A 21,416-nucleotide genomic window follows, 5' to 3' on the forward strand; every position below is an offset into this window, starting at 1 on the left:
ATATATATATATATATATATATATATATATATATATATATATATAATATATATATATATATATATATATATATATATATATATATATATATATATATATATATATATATATAAATATATATATATATATATATATATATATATATATATATATATATATATATATATATAAAAATATATATATATATATATATATATATATATATGTATATATATATAAAATACATATATTTGTGAGGTTTTTGTCAAAAACCTCAAAAACCTCACAAATATACGTTGCACACTACAAAAAACAGATTTTAAACGAATGTTAGCAAATAAACACCCCTAATGTGTTTATGCCTTTATTAAGATTTTCATTGTAAATGTTTACTTTCAGCATCTCATTTAGGGGAAAAACTAAGATAAATAAGTGATATATCTGAACTTTACCATTAAACAGGTATAAAATGCTGCGCTTCCCAACTTGTTTTTTCAGAATCAACCGCAACGACTTCTGGGAATTCTTGAGCGAGTTTTGCACTCAAGTCTGCCTCGACACATTGACACATCGAAACATCCTCGATATCAAGATCACATCTAATTTAATTTCAGTTTTGGAATTAGTAGTAAAATTTTGGCAGTTGATGACAACGTTGCACAAGAACACAAGGACGCAAGATTGAGAAGCAGCCTTATATTAAACCTCAACATCAGGGTTGCCAAGAAGTCCAAGAAAATTTCCACCCCAATGATAACCCAAAATTTGGAGGAGTAACCCTTCTCTTTCTTGGGTTGCCAAAAATCCATTCAGTGTCCATTGATTTTCATTTTGTATATGTGGGGGGAAAAAAAACAATATGAAAGTCACAGCATGTTATGATTTTTTTTTTTTCTATAGAACTGTGTTTTAAAAGGACCCAATTTGTAGGAAAACAGCAACCCTGGCAACACTGCTCAGCATGACCATGTCTTTGGCTACTAAGGGGTGTGTTTACAAAAAACATTGTAAGCCAACCAAGTTTGCAAGTTCTGTCATTAAAAACATAGTGGGCTGATTTGGGGTTTCCCAAATCCATTGTTAATTGCAAACGTACAAGTTTGCAACTAACAATGGATTTGGGAAACACCAAATCAGCACACTATATTCGCAACACTACTCAGTGTGATGGTGTTACCCAAATCCATTGTTAGTTGCAAACTTGTGTGTTTGCAACTACACCTCTAGACCTGTACTTAGAAGAATAGTTCCTGGTTGTGTTCAATTCTCAGTTATCCCCCTTATGTCCTATTCCTTTTGAACGTTCAAAATTTTAACTAGGAATGATAAAAAAAAATAAATAAATAAAAACATTCAATTTATCTCTCTTATGGTGTAACTTGCTTTTAAAGTTTTTCTTACCGTTTAGTTTTTGCGATCTTCATATTGACTTCATCCTTTCACAGTGCAGTTTGAAAACATTAAATGCCATTTTGAACAAATTATTTACAATGTCAAATCTTTAAAAACTTTAATAATTAGAAATTTTAAAAACACTTTATTTTAAATCAGATTTTAAATACCATCTTTTTAATGTGCTCTTAGACTCTGAATTCCATTTTAAATGTGCAAAAGATGTAAAAAAAAAAGATTGCCCTAGTTCTCTGGACAACATCCGCATACACTTTAATCTATCTCTATCTCCCCACTGTCTTCTCCCCTCTCTCTCTCTCTCTCTCTCTCTCTCTCTCTCTCTCTCTTTCTCCGTTTGTTTCAGGTCTTTATGCTCTGTCATTCAAATTTACCTGCAGTTGTGATATCGTGAAGCACAGCTCAGAGGCAGGACTTATCCCAGCTTATATTTATTTCATGTAAATTGGCCGCGTCATGCATAGCTTTTGGTGATTATGATAAATCCGATTATCTTCCCGATCTTGTCACAGTCCCCGATGGAAAATTAAAGGTGAGGAATGTATGAAGAAATGCATTTAAAAGGGGGAATTGATAAAAAAAGTGCTGACGTCTCCACTCATTGACCCTCTCCTTGCATCCAAATTTGTTTGTGATTGTGTCGAATTAATATAAATGTAAACGGAAATGTAGCTGTTTAAGCTAAAGAATGAGTATGATGTTTAGCTATTTGTTCGGTCATTAAAGAATCGTCTTTCTAGACAAAAACAAATATGCTTTGTGGAGATAAAATTAATACTGACTCTACAACCAGAATGCTTTTTGTCATCCACCGTTATGGCAATATAATGACTGTGATACCTCATCTCTCAGCTCAAAATGGATGGATCATCTGCTCTCCTGAATTAGCAATGTAGCATTAGCCATGGAGGAAGAAATAAACAAATCATGTATCTGAGCATACAGATAACCTAATACAATATTATGCTATTAAATTATGAAGTATAGTTTTACGTATAATTTAACTTAAGTCAAAGTACAAATGCACTTGATTCATATACAGTCAAGGCTGAAATTGTTCATACCTCTGGCAAATTCTGACAAAAGTTTTTATTCTAATGTAAATAAAAGCTGAGAATTTTTTTTTTTTTATAATGATGCCTCATGCACATCATCTTATCACGTTTCAAGAGTTTACACTTAGCTGATGACTGATTAAAAGCAAGTTTGGCTTGCTATCCTGGGAAGGAGCCCTAAGCCCAAAAGTTCCTTGAGCCCTGGACTCCCTCCCGTTTGCAGGGCGAGAGGGGAGCTTTGAGCTCAGAAAGATCAACAACTTCCCAAATGCTCTACTCGGAACAGCAGCCGCGTATTTGAAGAAACCCCCCAAAAGGTAATGAAGATTAATGCATTATCTGGCTGCCGGGTATAAAGTGTTAAAAAGGTGGTACTAGAAAGGCTTGTAGGAGCAAAGTGAGACTAGTGCCAGTGTAAATGGTGAGAGTGAATGGTAAATGGTAAGAGTGGTCGTTGCTACTGGAGTGGTGTACTGGCCGACGGAAAATGTACAACTATGTGAGCTCCCAGGGCAGTATTAATTGCAAGGACTGGGCAGGAGAGTGAGATAAATATAATGATTTGAAGCATATATAAGTGATCTCTGTAAAAGAGGTTTACTATGGCAGTGGAGAAATGTAGCTATAAAGTTCTGCAGAGTGTTTTTGCTGCTGCAGACATGCAGTGAGAATCAGTATCATTTAATTATTGAAGAGTAACTAAGTCTAACTGTCTATCCGTCTAACCAGATAGTAGCCCTTACGTTCGATGACACTGGGGACCAGACTTCCACTGCTGCATCGGAGGGTGGGCTTTCAGGATCCAGACCCGCTCGCCCCCTCCGGGCAGGTGAGCGCTGTCAAAACGGATCCTAAAACGGACATGTTATCCGTGCTTTCTCTGGTCTGGTTTATCCCCCTGCTCCGTGGCCACACCGACTAGATGGGTGCTCTGTAGAGGACAAAAGGGCCAAGTCTCCGAAGCCTCTCCTCCCCTTCTTCAGAGTAGGCTTGCGCAGTCCTGGAAGGCACCTTTTTCCTCCCGTGCTGTGTGTCCCTCCGCCTTCACTACTCTTGACCATGGAGCAGCCAGGGGGTATGTGGCAATTCCTCAGGTCGAGCGTGCCATTGCGGTCAATCTTGGTATGTGTTTCACCTCTTCTTGACGGGGTCCGCCTCATCTCCCGTCCAAAGCCTCTAGGTTATCAGCCTCCCTCGGAGCCAGAGCTTACAAGGCTGTGGGCCAGGCTGCTTTTGCATTGCACGCTAAGCTGCACGAGGGTGGGTCAGACCCAAGCTTGCTTTGCGAGCTCCGCACTGCAACCAACTATGCACTTCGCTGCGTGTGCATTGGGGAGGACGATGTCCACATTAATGGTCCAGGCGCGCCACCTCTGGCTAAACCTGGTTAAATATGTTGAATATGTTGAATACGAAGTTGACAAAGTCATTTCTTGACTCTCCCATATCCCAGGCTGGCCAGTTCAGTGCCACCGTCAGTGAATTCACTCAAGAATTCAAGGCGGTGTGAGAGCAGTCTGATGCGATGGGTAATGTCATCTATCGGCGGGACCGTAAGCCCGCTCCGCCCGCAGAGCCATCCACATCTGCTGCTCCTCCGGCGAAGCAGGCACGTCGAGCACCTCAAAAGCAGGCAGCCCCCCCTGCCCAGGGCGCCGTTAAGTCCAGTAACAGACCGCGTATCTGAGATAGGTCATCTGGAGAAGAGGGAATTTGCTCTTTCCCCGCTGGAGGGCCGGGTCTCATTTCCAAAGGCACTTTTCACTGCCACGCAAACATCAATGAAAAAGCACTTTTCCACTTCCCCGGATGTAACAGCCCGAACTCTGCCAGTCTGGGAAGCTATGCCTTCCAGTTCACAGGTTCTGTGCATTTCGCCAGTGGCTCACATTTGCTGGGAAGACGAGCTGCGTCCCAGCTGCCCCACTGCTGGTACGCGACCAATTGTAGCGATAAGTCCATTAGCGAGAGCTATGCCTGCCTGGTTAGCGCAGGCCAGCCCTTCGCTGTGGCTCATACGCAGAATCAGACTTGGCTATGTGACTACTCTCTCGGCACGGATGCACTGGCCCATAGCTGGCCTCGGGGCATGCGCAAATATGCGTTTCCCCCAGTGAGCCTGTTCGCGCAGTTACTGTGCAAGGTCAGGGAGGACGAGGAGCAGGTTTTGATAGTTGCGCCCTGCTGGCCCAACTGGACCTAGATGTCAGAGCTCTCCCTCCTCGCAGCGGCCCTCCCCTGGCAGATCACTTTGAGAGAGGACCTACTCTCTTAGGGACAGGGCACCATCTGGCACCCTCGGCCCGATCTTTAGAACCTCCACGTGTGGTCCTTAGATGCGAGGAAGACTTAGGTAACCTACTGACTGCGGTGGTTAATACCATCACTCAGGTTAGAGCCCCCTTCTCGAGCGTGCCTACGCCCTGAAGTAGAGTCTATTCACTGAATGGTGCGTCTCTCGCAGAGAAGACCCCTGAAATTGCCAGATCAGCATTGTGCTTTCTTCCTCCAAGAGAAGTTGGAGAGCAGGCTGTTACCCTCCACACTCAAGGTTACGTGGCTGCTATATTCGATCCTCATGACATGGTAGCTGGCAGCACCAAGGGAGGGCATAACCTCATCATCCGGTTCCTTAGAGGCCCACAAGCCTGCGTCAAATTATTTCAAACCACTCGACTCAGTATCTTTAAGATTTCTGTCCCTGAAGACAGCTCTGCTTGTCGAGTTTACATCGATTAAGAGTGTCGGGGACCTGGAGGCATTTTTCGGTCAAAGACTCATGCCTGCAATTCGGGCCAGCTTACTCTCATGTTGTCCTGAGACCCCGCTCAGGATATGTGCCCAGGTTCACTTGCAGGTAGTGAACCTGCAAGCGCTGCCCATTGGAGCGCACATCTGTAGAGCTGCGGGCTTGGCGACACCTAATACCTTTGCAAGGTTTTACATCAGAGAGTGGAGCCGGTTTCCTTAAGGGTATTAGGTAACCCTTGGTGATTGAGGAAAGAACTTGGTTAAGGTGTTGAAACACGCTTGCTGCGCCATTCTCCCTAACATGGAGATATGTGCCCTTATTCACTCTGTCAGTAATGTTCCCCGCTTAGGTGAGCCCTGCAGATTCCTCAGAGGCCCCCAGCACTGACTCAGTGGAGTAGTCACCTGCTGGCCCATTAAGTTGTAGGTCTGCCCTCAGGTCAGCCCGCGTTTTGAGTATTGGTGCCCGCTATGCGTAATCCTCACTAGGCGATCCCATCTGCTTATTTAGCCATGGTGCAGTCCCCCCTCAAAGTTGGACCCGTGTCTTCCCTCTCCGCTAACCATCTTATTATATGCTACTCCCCCTTCTCAGGGCTAGTACATATATTCTGCCATCATATCTCAACATTGGGTAGCGGGTGGCCTCCGCAGCGTCCTCCCTATCGGGACTGCACAATTTTCCAACGTACTGTATTATTAAATTCCTAAAAATTATCTAGATGCTTGCGGCTCTCCAAAAATATATCTAAATCCGTCAATCTTCTTTGAAGTGGGATAAGTAAGGGCAAGGGAACACGTTGGAAGACCACGCCTCTCTATGAGGAAGGAGCTCTCATGCTATGCCTAGCTATCCTCTCATCATAGGTGAAGGTAAAGTGCAATCATTATGCTGTTTTCCAGACATTTCCCCATTTGTGGATTAAATCCTCTTATAGCATTGAAGTTCCCCATCTGAAGGGGAACACTCTGGTTACTAAGATCAGTTGTAAATAGCGATTAGATAAATAGTGTAGAATAATAATAATGTTTTCCTTAACCTCTAAAGGCTACAAGCTGTTTTTTAAAATGCATTTTTTTTATTTTTCTTTGCTATTTGTGCTTTTTGGAAGCTAATTAGAATAAAACCTAAGTATCATCTTTTGCAATAATGGTGTCCATATATGTGGACTCATGGTCTGAATTTCCATAAAACACACCTTTGTGTAATAGAATAAAAAAAAATTAAAAATTTATTTTTGCCTTCAGTAAAAACCAATTTTTTTGCCCATTATAGAAAGTTAAAATAGTGTTTGGGACATTTCATATGCTGCAAGACAGTTGCAGTATGCCACTGTATGTCTGTACCAAAATATTAAACATAAGACATAAGAACTAAAACGGGCTGTCCACCCATGTGGTTACTATGCTCTAGGAGGTTAAATAAAAATACTCAGATAAAGGGAAGACAATTACAGTAGGGAAGCAAAAATGCTTGCTGGCCACCAACGATCATAACTCATTATTGAGTTGAGTGATTCCTGATCAGTTGTATGTATCAAATACTTTTGTAAAAAAAAAAAAAAAAAATAAAAAAAAATAAAATCACAGAATGTGCAGCTATTTAAAAATTTACTTCATTACAGCAGTGAAAAAAAAAAAGTATTTACTTTTCACCATTGTGCATAAGTCATAATGGATTTTAGTTTCCTAATATAAAAATGCTAAGAAAAAGTACAGATACTTCTAAATGTACTTACAATAAGTGCAGTAGTGAAAAAAGGCACTTAGTTACTGTGTCCACCAATGAACTTAAGTCACCATGGCGAGGGAGGAGAAACAGTTTAAGCAAATGATTCCAGATCAGTTGCAAATAGTGATTGCTTCCCTAAAATAACAATGCTCAGATAAAGTGCTGATACTTAAACATACTGAAGTACCGTAGTAAAACAAAAATACTTGCTGTCCACCACCGAACATAATTTATTATGATTGGGGATCAGAGAGTGTTTCCTGCGCAGTTGTATGTAGCGAATAGTTTCCCAAAATAAAAATAAATAAAAAGTCACAGAATGTGCAGCTACAATTTTAAAAAATTACAGTAGTGAACAAAATGTCTTTAATATCCACCATATTGCATAGGGTGAGCCATAATGGAGTTTAGTTTCCTAACATAAAAATGCTAAGAAAAAGTACAGATACTTCTAAATGTACTTACGTAGTGAAGCAAAAGTACTTACTGTGTCCACCAATGAGCGTAAGTCACCACGGCGAGGGAGGAGGGACAGTTAAACCGAATGAATCCAGATCAATTGTAAATAGCGGTTAGTCACCTCAGCCCTCAATCTGCTCCACAGAGCTGGGCGGCTCTTACATAAGGTCTCTGGATTGTCTTTGGCAAGGCTCTCCACTGAGGCATCAATCCGTCCATCTGGGTAGAATCAGCAGCCAAGTCCAATGTGGCTAAATATTTACTCAGTCAAATACACACAGCCACACAGATGAAAAGAAGCATTCATCAAGAATTCTGCCTCTTGTCAGCCTAAAGACCAACAGTTGAAGCCAACCTCCCACCATGTCGCTGGGCTACACCGCTATATTTAGCCGCGACGCAGTGATAAATATCACCGTATTGCTCCATCTAGGTAAACACAAGATAATCATTGGTGCATTGATTCATAGGTAATGTAAATAAAGGGGGATGCTTGAGGACACTGCAATAAGCTTGTGTTTGAGAACATTTTGAGCTGCATCCATAAGCTGAGATTTCTAAAAATAAAATGTAAAAAAATACTTAGATACTTAAAATATCTACTTAAGTACAGTTGCGACGAAAATAATACTTAGCTACTATCCATGAAGGTGCATTAGTTATTAAAGTTGGAGATTAGATACACATCTTTCCTTCTAAAAATGCAAGATGCAATGCTTCGGGAGAAAGCCTAGCATAAACCATAAGGGTATCGGGACCACTGAACAACTGTAAAGAGAAACTTGAACATTTGTCCCACTTTCAAGTTCTTTTGATTGGTCAACTGCTTTGAAACTGACGGTGATGGACATCATTGTGTGTTAAAGGTTAAAATTATTTGTAAAAATGTGTCACTCATGTGCACGGAGTTTTAAAAGATGCGAGAAGTGAGCAAAACAGTCACACATATATAAAGTGTGTTTTAAAACGAAGGTCATTTTCCTGCTTCTTTTTAAGGCTGCAGAAGCGCATTTACCTTAACACAGTCTCACTGGGAGTACTGTATGTGTTTCAGCATACATTTTTGTGAAACTATAAAATCTTATAGGTTTATAGGTAGTTTCTAGGTAAAATGAATGCTACAGGCCAGTGTGATGGAAGATTATTTTCATTTCACATTTTTAAAGTAGTTTTTATTTCAGTATCTATTTTTTCTATTAATTTCTGTTTAGTTTAAGTTTGTTTTATTATGATTTTGTGGAGAAATTTCTATTTAGTTTTTACTTCATTTTAGTTTTATATTTGTTTTAATTGTAATTCTAAAACTGGTTTACAGATTTTAAAATAACATTACTACTTCAGAACGACTGAAAATAAGGATTTTTCAAATGGTTTTGTGGTAAATATTCTAGCCAACAAGATTTTTTAAACGTGTTAATCAGTTCGTGTATTTGGCTTTTTTTTCCAGATTTATTTCACTCAAATATACTTACCATACATAATTATTTTAATGCAAGCAGCGCTTAATTTGTGCCAGAACACGCTGGATCTGGATCCAGCCCCTCGGAAATCTGATCTGGCACCTCATTTTACCGATCTTCCTCCCTCAACTGCTGTTCACTTTCACTTTCTTCCGTGACTCCCCAATACTTTTCACTTTCTTCCGCGACATACCCTCCCCTCCCCCTCCACTTTCGTGCGTGAAACCTCTACATGCTCGGGTGAAATGCTGAATCCATTACCCAAACTGTTCCAGGATCTCGCAATTCACAAATTAAGCACTAAATGCAAGCATATGCTGCAAAGAAGAAAAAAAAATTAATTACAGCTTTAAATGGGTTTGGTTAAATCAAGTGAAATGTTCTATTCATTTCAACTCTATTCTAGTCAACTTAAATTTACTAAACATATTAAGTTAAAGATATTAACACTTTAAATTAATTTTGAGTAAAATAAAAACCTTTGGGGGTTTGCTCAGTGATCAGCAAGACATGCCTTTTCATTCATGTGTCCAAAAAAGACGTTTGTCTGAAATGTGCATTAAAAAAAGTATCCTCTGGAACATATTTCAAATTCGCAAACAAGTTTAGCGCCCTCTAGTGGTTTTGTCTTCTGAAACATGCAACAAAGCTTACCCAAAGCAATGTGAATTTTAGAAGCAACAAAAATAAAATATATTTTCAATGAGTCTTGGCTGATATCAACTCTATACATATTATGTAGTCACAAACTGGTCAGTATACATTTAATAAATCTTGAATGTATAGTGATAATTTAAATATAAAAGTAAGTCAGAATAGTTCTGCCCTTTAATTAGGAATAATTAAATTTAATATTATAAATTTGTATGTTGTATAAAAATGTATTTAATGAAAATTAAAATGCATAAATGTATATATTTCATCATTTTCACCCGCTTATCCGGGGCCGGGTCGCGGGGGCAGCAGTCTTAGGAGAGAACCCCAGACTTCCCTCTCCCCAGACATTTCTTCCAGCTCCTCCAGGGGGATCCTGAGGCTTTCCCAGGCCAACCGAAAGACACCCAAGCGTGTCTTGGGTCTTCCACGAGGCCTCCTTCCGATGAGACATGCCTGGAACACCTCCCTAGGTAGGCGTCCTGGAGGCATTCGAAACAGATGCCTGAGCCACCTCAGCTGACTTCTCTCAATGTGGAGGGGCAGCGGCTCTACTCCTAGCTCCTCACCGGTGTCAGAGCTCCTCACCCTGTCTATAAGGTCGCGCCCTGCCACCCTATGAAGGAAACTCATTTAAGCCGCTTGTATCCGAGATCTTGTCCTTTCAGTCATGACCCAAAGCTAATGATCTCAGGTGAGAGTAGGAACATAGAGTGATCGGTAAATCGAGAGCTTTACCTTTCGGCTCAGCTCCTTCTTCACCACAACAGACCGTTACATCAACCCCATTACAGCTGCCGCTGCACCAATCCACCTGTCAATCTCACTTTCCATCCTTCCCTCACTTGTGAACAAAACCCCAAGATATTTGAACTCCTCCACCTGGGGTAAGGACTTTCCTCCAACCTGGAGATGGCAAACCACCTTTTTTCCAGTGGAGCACCATGGCCTTGGATTTGGAGGTGCTGAATCTCATCCCAGCCACGTCACACTCTGCAGCAAACTGCCCCAGTGCATGCTGAATGTCCATGTTCGAAGAAGCCAACAGAATGACATTGTTTGCAAATAACAGAAATAAAATCCTGTGGACCCCCTCCAGCCCAAGGTTAACTCAAATAAAATTATGTAAAAACAATATCAATATTAAAACAAAATAATAGGTTATGAAATAAAAATAAATAAATACAAAACTAATATACACAAATAGAAGATATAATACAGTTTTCATGTTCATTCTCAAAGCCATGTATCAAATAACTAACGTTGGAATGAAATAAAATAAATCTATGAATATATAATTGGCCCCTGATGAAGAATAATAATAAGCTAAGGCAAAGGGAGTGAGAGTGTATGAATATAGTAAAACAAAACAAAGAAATTATGAGACAGAAAAAAACACACAAAAATACTGAAATGTTGATTCAATGAGACAAATTTAAAATGTTATTTTAAAGAAGATACTTTGCTTTAAAATATGGTACTGTGTATAATTATTAAAGGATGCGGTCATATATACCTTTTAAGATAATTTGATGCACTTGATGCCATTCATGAGTGTATATGTTTAATTAAAATAATTTTTAGTTTACAGTTTCCTTAGCTTGCCTTAACATCACCCTCACTTACGTAGAACTTTTACTAGGTTTTGGAATAGAGCTTGTGTGTTTTTGTCACCCATTTAAGATGAATATGGTGGTTTTCATCACTGGCTTCCCTTCACCTCCATGTTCCAGTTCAAAGACAAAGAATTGAGTTGGGCTTCATCTGAGTTAACCGGGTTTATTTACACTACACAAGCAGGCATGATTGACAAATGACTAGCTAGACAGATACATTGACTTATAGAGAGATTGATGAGACATGTCACATATCGCCTGAATGTTTTGCCAGTACCTCAATGCAACATTCAGAAAACTCTCACCATGATGAGTCCCAGATGTAAACACTGTTTTAACCTTTACCTTTCGCTACAGTACATTGTAACCCCTTTTAGAAAGGGTTCTTCATCATTCAATACCATGTACAGTTGAAGTCAGAGTTATTAACCTCCCCCTTTCTTTTTTCTTTTTTAAATATTTCCCAACTAATGTTTAACAGAGCAAGGAAATTTTCAGAGTATATCTGATAATATTTTTTCTTCTGAAGAAATTCTTATTTGTTTTATTTTGGCTAGAATAAAAGCAGTTTATATATATATATATATATATATATATATATATATATATATATATATATATTTATATATATATATATATATATATATATATATATATATATATATATATATATATAAACATTTTGAGGTAAAAATTATTAGTCCCTTTAAGCAATTTTTTCTTTTAGCAAGCCATTACTCACTAGGCAGTACTCACACTAGGTACAGTTGCCTCGAACCGGGCCAAAGCACGCTTGTCCCCCTTCCCGTCTCCCCCGACGGCCCACGCTCACACCACAAACGGGCCTCGGCACGCTTACGTCATCGCTGCTGCGCTGTTCAGTGAGAAGCGCTCTTCCACTCAGCAGCACAGTGGAGATTTCTCTAGTTATATCGTTTCAGTCGTTTGTTATGCAGTGACATGCAGTCAAATATTTCGCCAAACAGGCCTTAGGGATCCGGTGACACACAGTCAGATATTTCGCCGAACAGATCCGCCACTTTTGGCTCTCAAAAACAATCATAAAGCTCTTGTGCTGCAGGAATGAGGAGGTCTGCTGAAGGTGCGCAGCTGTCATGCTGTGAGGAGTTCTCGTCTTTAATAAACTACGGCAGTTTGCATTCACTGAACTGTAAGAATGATTAATAAATCCATATGAAACAGCCCCGTGAAAGTCACGTCTCGCTACCAGTTTCGGGCTTTGGCGCGTTTTGCACTCACACACAAGCGTACCGTGCCAAAGCCCAAGTGAACCGCGCTCAGGCACACCTCTACCAACCGGGCCAGGGCCGGCCAAGTGAACCGTGCTTAAGCCCGATTCAGCCCACTCACACTTCTCAAATGATCCGGGAAACGGGCCTGGGCAAGGTACGGATGGCATAGTGTGAGTAGGCCCTAACTCACTTTTGGGGATTTACACCTACCTATCTTTAAATATTAACAGTGCCTTACCCCAGTAAGCTACAAACACAAATTAGACAATATTGTAAAGAAGACATTTACGTAAAAACATGGATGTAATGTCCTAGAAAAACGTATGCCTTGAAAGCCAAGTGTTTCACGAGTTTATATTTTAAATTTGATTATAGCATGCAAAATGAGATTTCTGTGAAAAGTTTTTTGAGGCCGTATCAGTGTTCTTTTTTCCCTTACCATCAGAGGCATTTTCTTAAAAATGACCATCCCAAACTACAACAGTAACAGCTGCTGAATAATTTGGTCTACAATCACAGTTCATATATCTTTGGAAAGAAGACACTTTGGACTTTATTATCCATCATCTAGAGTTTATAATGCTCAAAAATAAATAAATAAATAAAAAGTTATAGATGCTTAAGTAATGCAAAACAATTGCACCACACTAAACATTTTATTATTTCATAAAAAAATTCCGTGATGTGCGTTTTAAAACCTGACTAAAGTAAATTTTATTCTGCCATATTTTTTAAGCCAATTAGACTAGCTAAAATGTAACTTATGTTAAATTTGTTTTAAAGTAACTCAAATAATATTACTTATTTTTAAAAGTAATGTGTTACTTTACATATTACATTGGAAGTGTAATACTATTACGTAACGCGTGTTATTTACACGTGTTACCCTCAACACTGCTTTATTGTTCCAAAATAACTAAAACTAAAATATATTTTTTAAGGCAGTGGTTCTCAAACTTTTTTCACCAAGTACCACCTTAGAAAAAAATCGTCTCTCCAAGTACCACCTTACGACGCTATTTTTTAACCAGTATTAAAAAATAGCGTCGTAAGCCTAATTAAGCAGCTACAGGTGTGCACAGTTTTAAAACGATGCAGATTACTTCCTATTAGTAAGAATATGTATTATTGTCAGTCACTTTAAACATTTTAAATAGTCTAAACATTAACTGTGCTTGCAGATAAAAAAAAAAGTTTTAGTTAAAATGTGCTTTTAAAAGTTCATAAAAAAATGGCGCTGTTCTTAAAAAGTAAAAAGAAAACTGCTGTACTTAAATCTAAAAGTATTCATAATAGCCTATTCATCAAAAGCTGGAGATGCTGCTTGGACCTTATAAATATAGGCTATATGTCATATTCATACACTTTCAGACAAATCTTGAAATAAATGTTAAATGTACATATGACAGGGTTCATACAGGCACAGCCTAATGAAAATCAATTCCAGCACCTATTTTTTTTTCAAGACTGACATGCTATGTATTGAAGACCTGAAATGTATTCTCAGCAACCCATAAAACATTGCATAGGAATAGATACAAATAAAAACCATTAATAATAATATTTATTAATCATATATTAATAATATAATAAACCTGCACTAAGTGCTTGTGAAATCTTTTTTTGTACTCAAGTAAAAATACTATTACACTGCTAAAATAACACAAATTTTTTGTAAATAATACTAATATTAGGTAAAAGTACAAATTACTCTTTTAAAAAGTACTAGTTGGTTACTTTTGAAAAAAAATCTGATTTTCATTATGAAATCACTTTTTTTTAAGTGTAAACCTGATTTAATGGTTTGATTGCTTACATCCCAAAGCTACATGTATAATTTGCACTAACAAAGGAAGTATAGTCAATTTTTCCTTTCATGACAATTAATCTTTTTCAATAGCACTGGTAAAACTACCAAATAATCTTTAAGGCCATAGAGACACTTTTTGCCCATTTTTAAAAATATTTATTTTTAAGCTTTGAAAGGTTAAATTAAAGCATATGGTAAAAAGATTTCAATTTAGCGTTTTATTTACATATTTTACACTATTTTCTTTACAATATGGCAAATTTGTTTCTTAAATAGCTGTACATCACATGTAGATTTTATTTTACACTTGATCTTAATCTAAAATAGAAACGTAAAAAAATACAAGTACACTGTCAGTAAAAATAAAACAAATGACTTCATTTTACTTGAGATATTTGAAATATGACGACACTACATTTATCAAAGCAGTGCTTTAAGAGCCTTATTGTAAATTGTGATAAATAAACAATAAGTAGGCTAACAATGGATTGCTTTGACCTGTTATGCTTTAAGACAGATCAGAATGTATAAATCACACAAATACCTCATCCAGAAACATTTTTCAGCATAATTATTTTGTCGTAAAGAAATAAAAAATGTTCCACCTTTGCTAAAAGTAAGTTTTACTTCACAACACAGCCAAATAAGACCATTAGCATTGTCATCGATCATGTATCAATCTATTTCTAAATACTTGATAACTTTGAATACTTTTGACTAAATTTAGTTAAGGAGCAAAGATAAATAATGTCTACTTTAATAGTGGAAAGATCGCGATTGTATTCTATCTGAGCACACACGCGATCATGAGAAGACTTGCAGTTCATTTGAAAAAAAGCCTATTTAAGAGCTCGCATATCTGTTTTAGCGATTTGCGTACATGAATGCGCTCTCGTGTTAAAATAAAGCACTCGCCGCATTTAGAGAAATGAGTAATTGCGCAATACCTTCATTCCTGCGCCGCCATTCAGACTGTATTTAGAGGAGTGACAGTCAGAGGCGAGTCGACTGGCTGTCGGAGAGCGAAACGTGTATGAAGATCATCAAATAGGCAGGAAATATTTCCGCGGTTTAATTACTCTGCTAGACATCTCTGTAGTGAAAACATCCGAGAAGCATTATTCCAACAAAACATTTGTTTTTAAGTTGTTTTTTCTGTCTCTGCAACACAGAAAGCCTTTGTCCCGCCCTTACGTTTCACGCAACTAGACAAGGTCGACTGTGATTGGCCACTTTTCATGTCAGTCAAATCACGCTTCAGAATCAATTCTTAAACTTCAAAACTGATTTTCAGCAGCTTATGACACAATGCACTAAAATAAACACTCTAAGCACAGCGTTTTTATCGTACGCTTCACAAAACAGCCAATGCTGATCACATCAATGTTATATTACGCATTAAAAGATTAAAAGTGTTAATTGTTTCTTTCATTATTCAGCGATTCCTCCGAGTACCACAGTTTGAGAACCACTGTTTTAAGGTATGCAGTTGAAGTTAAAATTTTTAGCCCTCCTATTTTATATATTTCCAAAACGACATTTAACAGACAGAACAAGGATTTTTTTCTTTAGTATTTCCTCTAATATTGTCTTCTTATTATTTATTTTATTTTGGGTTAGAACAAAAGCAGTTTAAAAAAAAAATACGTGAATCTACTATTAATGTATTATATATAATTAATATATTATGATTAATTATTAATATAATATTTTTTTCGATTGTCTGCAGACCAAACCACTGTTATACAATGGCTTGCCTAATTACCCTAACTGCCTAATTTGCCTAGTTAAGCCTTTACGTTTTACTTTAAGCTGAAGCTGAAAACTTTCTAGTAAAATATTATGTACTGTAATCATGGCAAAGATAACCGAAAACAGTTTTTAAAAATTAGTTATTAAAACGGTCACACTTTACAATAAGGTTCATTAGTTGATGTTAATTGATGCATTTAAAAAACAATAAACCATCCATTTACTACTGTATTTGTTTATCTTAGTTAACGTTAGTTTATGAAAATACAGTTGTTCATTGTTAGTTCATGTTAACTCATGGTGCATTAACTAATGTTAACAAGCATGGACTTGGATGTTAATAATGCATTAGTAAATGTTCAATTATGATTAATAAATGCTGTACATGTGTTGTTCATAATTAGTTTATGTTAGTAAATGCATTATCTAATGAACCTTATTGTAAAGTGTTACCATTAAAACTATTATGTTTAGAAATGTGTTGAAAAAAAATCAGTTTAATTGAAATTGGGGAAAAATATACAGCAAATAATTCCGGAGGGCTAATAAATCTGACTTCAGCTGTTTGTTAATAGTATTGTGACATATTTCACCCAAGTGTTGTTGTAATTACCGCAACGCAATATTCAGAAAACTCTCACCATGACGCAATGTAAACACTGCGTTAACCTTTACCGTTCACTGCGTGTCGTAACCCCCATTCCATTCCTCATTGTTCGACAGTCAAGCCACATACATGTCTTGCCAAGACTAAAAAAAAAAGAAAACTTTGTGGTTAATTACACCAGATAATTTAATTTTGATTAATAATTAACATCCCTTTTCCTAACTAAATATTCATAATTAATCAACAAATCATAAAGAGAGGGAGGCGACTAATTAGCTCCCAGACCCAAACCTGACCACTTAATCCATATCGCGGAGTTGACACTGCTAATTGCGGGAGTAATCAACGCAGAGCCCGGTGGGATTTGATGAAGGAGTTTGTAAATGGGAGGGAGCACCAGCCTCCTCTGAGCCTCGCTGATGGCTCCATTTGTTACTATGGGGAAGCGTCTTTACCGTGACAACAGGGGGACTGATGTGATGGCGAGAGGAAACCGTTTTGATGCAGAGGCTCTGATGTGCATTGATCTGGTCATAACTGATTGTTTGGACTCTGAGGGAAATGTTTAGTTCAACTTGTTTGCTTTTCAAAAACTCATGCCTCTGCTTCCTGAAGTAACAAACGCACATGTGAGTCGAATTAAGCGCTTGAAATGAGCCAAGATAATTGTTTTCATGCTGAATGGCGTTTGTTGGATACTCCATATGTGTTATTGTAAGCTAATTAAATAACCAATGTTAACCCTTTAATTCCACATTTTCAAATCATTAAAAAAATCATGTGATGTCAGTTACTCTTTGAAATATTGAGCAATATATATATATATATATATATATATATATATATATATATATATATATATATATATATATATATATATAATTTTGTATGAAAAATTGTGACCAATGGAATAACGTGCAAGTATCAACATTCTTTTAGTGCATAACAAACACTGTTTATTTATATTTCTGGGATAAAATTATACTGAAAAAGAAAAATACTATCAATAAAAAAATAATACATAATTATTAGCCCCCCTTTGATTTTTTTTTTCTTTTTAAAAATATTTCCCAAATCATGTTTATTAGAGCCAGGACTTTTTTACACTATCTTATATTTTTCATCTGGAGAAAGTCTTATTTGTTTTATTTTGGCCAGTTTTTAATTTTTACAGAACAAACCATCATTATACAATAACTTGCCTAATTGTCATAACCTGCCTAACCTAGTTAACCTAGTTAAGCCTTTAAAAGTCACTTTAAGCTGCACAGAAGTGTCTTGAAAAAGATCTACTGTAGTAAAATATTATTTACTGTCATCATGGCAAAAATAAAATAAATCAGTTAATAGAAATGAGTTATTAATACTATTCATTTTTAGAAATGTGTTGAAAAAATCTCTCAATTAAACAGAAATTGGGAAAAAAAAATAAACCGTAATAATTCTGACTTCAACTCTACACCCTCTTTAGATCCTGTGTCCATTACAATAAACATCATATGTCAGCCCATGTTTTTTTATGTGTTTTATAAAGGGCATACTCACACTATACTTTCCAAACCTTGCCCAGGCCCGTTTCCCGAATCATTTGAGAAGTGTGAGTGCTCTGAATCGGGCTCAGGCACGATTCACTTTATGATTGTTTTTGAGCGTCAATAGTGTTGTATTCTGCGAAATAATTGACTGTGCGTCACTGCATATCAAATTACTTAAACAATATAATTAAAGAACTCTCCACTGTGCTGAGTGAAAGCACTTTCTGAGCAGCGCATCATCGATGGCGTAAACGTGCCCAGGCCCGAATGTAATGTGAGTGCGGGCCGTCGGGAGAGACAAGCGTGCTTTGGCCCGGTTCAAGGCCACTGTACATAGTGTGAGTACACCCCTAATTTAATGCCTGCAGTTCATGAAAGTGGAAGATTGTCATCCAATCAAATGGCGGTAAGGCTTGGCATGTTGTCATTTAAAAAAAATAGCATGGCATCACTTGAAAAATGCATGGTTCCCCAAAATCCCTTCATGATGTCCCAACACAAATCGATTAAGTTAACCTTTTACCATCATTTTTACAAATGTACGTAGATTGAACATAAAACAATTAAGTTGTCCCCTCAAAACCCTATGAATTGTGAAGTTTCTACTTATTTTAAATAAGAAGTTTGAACAAGCAGCAAAAGTCTTTTTTTTTTGAGTGCAGACATAAGCCACATTTACAATTGTTTATTCAGATGTATTTATATGCTTGCCAATATTTTATAGATTGTATGTAAAACAAGAGGGGTTGCACTTACTAATTAAAGTTTAAAATCTTTTGTAACATTGCAAACTTTAGATAAGGATTTTTTTTTAAATATATCTGTCCATTTCCTAATGTACATTTGGTTCAAAATGTGTTACTAAAAGTAAATCTTCAGTAATGCTGATAGAACTTTTCTATATATAAAAAACTATACTGCTGTACCAATTCATTGCTGAAACAATTTCATATGCAGAATATACTGATCTTGAAGCTCCTGAATGTAAAGCAGATGGAAATATTTGAGATGTGTACATTGTTTGAAGTGATGATGAAGATAAAGATAATTTCTAAACATAAATGAGTACGATATTTTTTTCTATAGAAAGCTATACAATATTATATTTGTGCATGTACATTAAATCTAGAGCTTATCTAACAAAATAACTTATGATAATGGTCTAAAATTAGTACACCCAAATTTTACATATCTTAAACATTTTTTAAATTAAAAATGAAAAAAGAATCAAAAACTGCACACAATTAGACTAAAATATTATTTTAATAAATATATCAGTTTAATAAATATGTTTTGTTTAAATACACCAAAATATATGACCTATATTCGCTGAGAAAATATATATATTTTTTTTTGAAAAGTGGGGTTTAACATTGTCATATCAGTGTAACCCGTATTTTTTTATGATAACTATTCTATGGCAAATGGATAAGATTTAATTCAATTATTTATACTAGACACGGTAAACATTAATTTTTCTTCAGCTTAGTTTCTATTTCAGAGGTAGCCACACCAACAACTTTTCCGGCAAATGTTTTACGCAGCGGAAACCATACACTTATTCACACACACACTCATACTTTACGGCCAATTTAATTGATTCAATTCACCTTTGTATACTGCATGTCTCTGTGGTAAACTGGAGAACCCGAAGGACACCCACGTGTACACGGAGAACACGCAAACTCCACACAGTAATGCCAACTGGACCAGTCTGTACTCGAGCCAACAAACTTCACTAAAGCCTTGTTTTGGAGCTTTGACATAACCTTCATCTTCTCGTGTAGCAGAGAGAAATTAACCATGTGCCACTGCACAAATTAAGGCTTGCCAGCTCAAAAAAAAAAAAAAAAAAAAAATCTAGCCTAGTTACAACTAAAAACCCAATCAAAAGAAATGAAGTAGCTGGATTCTCACAAAGGGAGAGGCTTTCCATATAATTTTGTACTACACATACATGTGCTGTAGATACAGTATCAAATGTAAAAGTAACTGACCTTCCTCATTTGTGGTATTCTGTCACAGTTTGTCTGCAACTTTTTTGGGGTTGCCAAGTATGCATTCCAGGATTAATGTCTATTAAAAAAAACTATTCTGTTTTCATTTTTTATTCACATTAAAGAAATATTTTGCAGACTGTGGCATGTTATGAAAGACAAAATAAACAAAACCCACAACTTATTTCCCCACAACTACACTTTCAAAAGAACTCAATTGTGCATCATAACTGCAACCCTGGCAACACTGATTGCGACCCTTGGGATTAAATGGATTAAAGAAGGATTTTTTTTTTTTTAGCTATAACTGTTATGATTCTGTTTGAATATTTGTTTTACAGATTATAGCAATAGTAATGTGTAACCTAATGTGTGTTTCAGAAACAGGTTGAAGGTTGTGCGATAAATTTTAACATTTACCATTTACCAAAACATTTAAATGATTTAATTCAAATACAGTATTGAAGCATGCACAAGTCAAGATAATTGTTTTCATGCTGAATGTCATTGGCTGGTTGTACATGAATACTCCATATGTGTCATCATACACTAATTAAATAATGAATGTTAATGAAGACTTTTTCGAAATGTCATCATTCCATTTAAATATTTTCTGTACACATTATGGCATTAACTTGATGTGTGTTTCAGTGTCAGTTCAAAGGTCATGTAATTGAGTGTTTTCTCAAGACGATTCTGCTTTTCTGACTTAATCAGTAGTTGAGCAAAAAGCCACAAGAGTATAGTTTAAAAACACAATGTCATCATTGTGCACATCTGGTGTCTCTTTATTGTGTTGACAGTTGTATTGGTATTACGTTTGTCTGGTACTTTCTTGGCACTGCTGGTTTAGTTTAGGTAGCTTACTTAAAAGTGAGTTAAATTTGTTGTTGTTATTATTATTATTATTATTATTATTATTATTATTATTATCATCATCATCATCATCAACATCAGTAGTAGTAGTAGTAGATCTTTAATAACTTTTAAAGCTGCTTTTCAAAGCTGCATGTAGTATGTATTTAAAATATTAATACAAATCAAAACAACTTCACTACCTTCAATTTTTATGTTTTAAAATATAGATATGAATTCAAATCTTGTCCTGCATTGGCAAAGTATTTTTTTTTCTCTCTCAAAACAATCGTCTTTTTACCACTGTGTTAAAATGCAGTGTAATTGTGAAATAAATAAATAAATCTTGAATATTTTGAAATTAATAGTTGTTCTCCTATGGTTCGATGCATCCTGTGATCCGCGGTTCAGAATATGCATTATTAATAATGGTTTGTTAATAAAAACAACTGCAACAAAGCAGTTCCACCTTTTTACGCTTCAGTTACCTT

General features: G+C 36.5%; 1 protein-coding gene across 5 annotated transcripts in view; it reads left to right on the top strand.

The window, feature by feature from the left end:
- The window catches only part of LOC147832543 (uncharacterized), a 442,200-nt gene that overhangs the window by 379,170 nt on the left and 41,614 nt on the right, over positions 1-21,416 (top strand). For 3 of the 5 annotated variants that reach the window (XR_015516725.1, XR_015516717.1, XR_015516724.1), the window contains one exon: positions 478-1,306. The exons of the other annotated variants lie outside the window; for them this stretch is intronic. The gene's annotated coding sequence lies outside the window, so the exon portion shown is untranslated. Of the gene's footprint in view, positions 1-477; positions 1,307-21,416 lie in introns of those variants that run through there. 5 annotated transcript variants of the gene reach the window in all.

The sequence above is a fragment of the Danio rerio genome, chromosome 19, assembly GCF_052040795.2.
Source record: "Danio rerio strain M-AB ecotype USA chromosome 19, GRCz13ab, whole genome shotgun sequence".
In the NCBI taxonomy this organism is placed as follows: domain Eukaryota; kingdom Metazoa; phylum Chordata; class Actinopteri; order Cypriniformes; family Danionidae; genus Danio; species Danio rerio.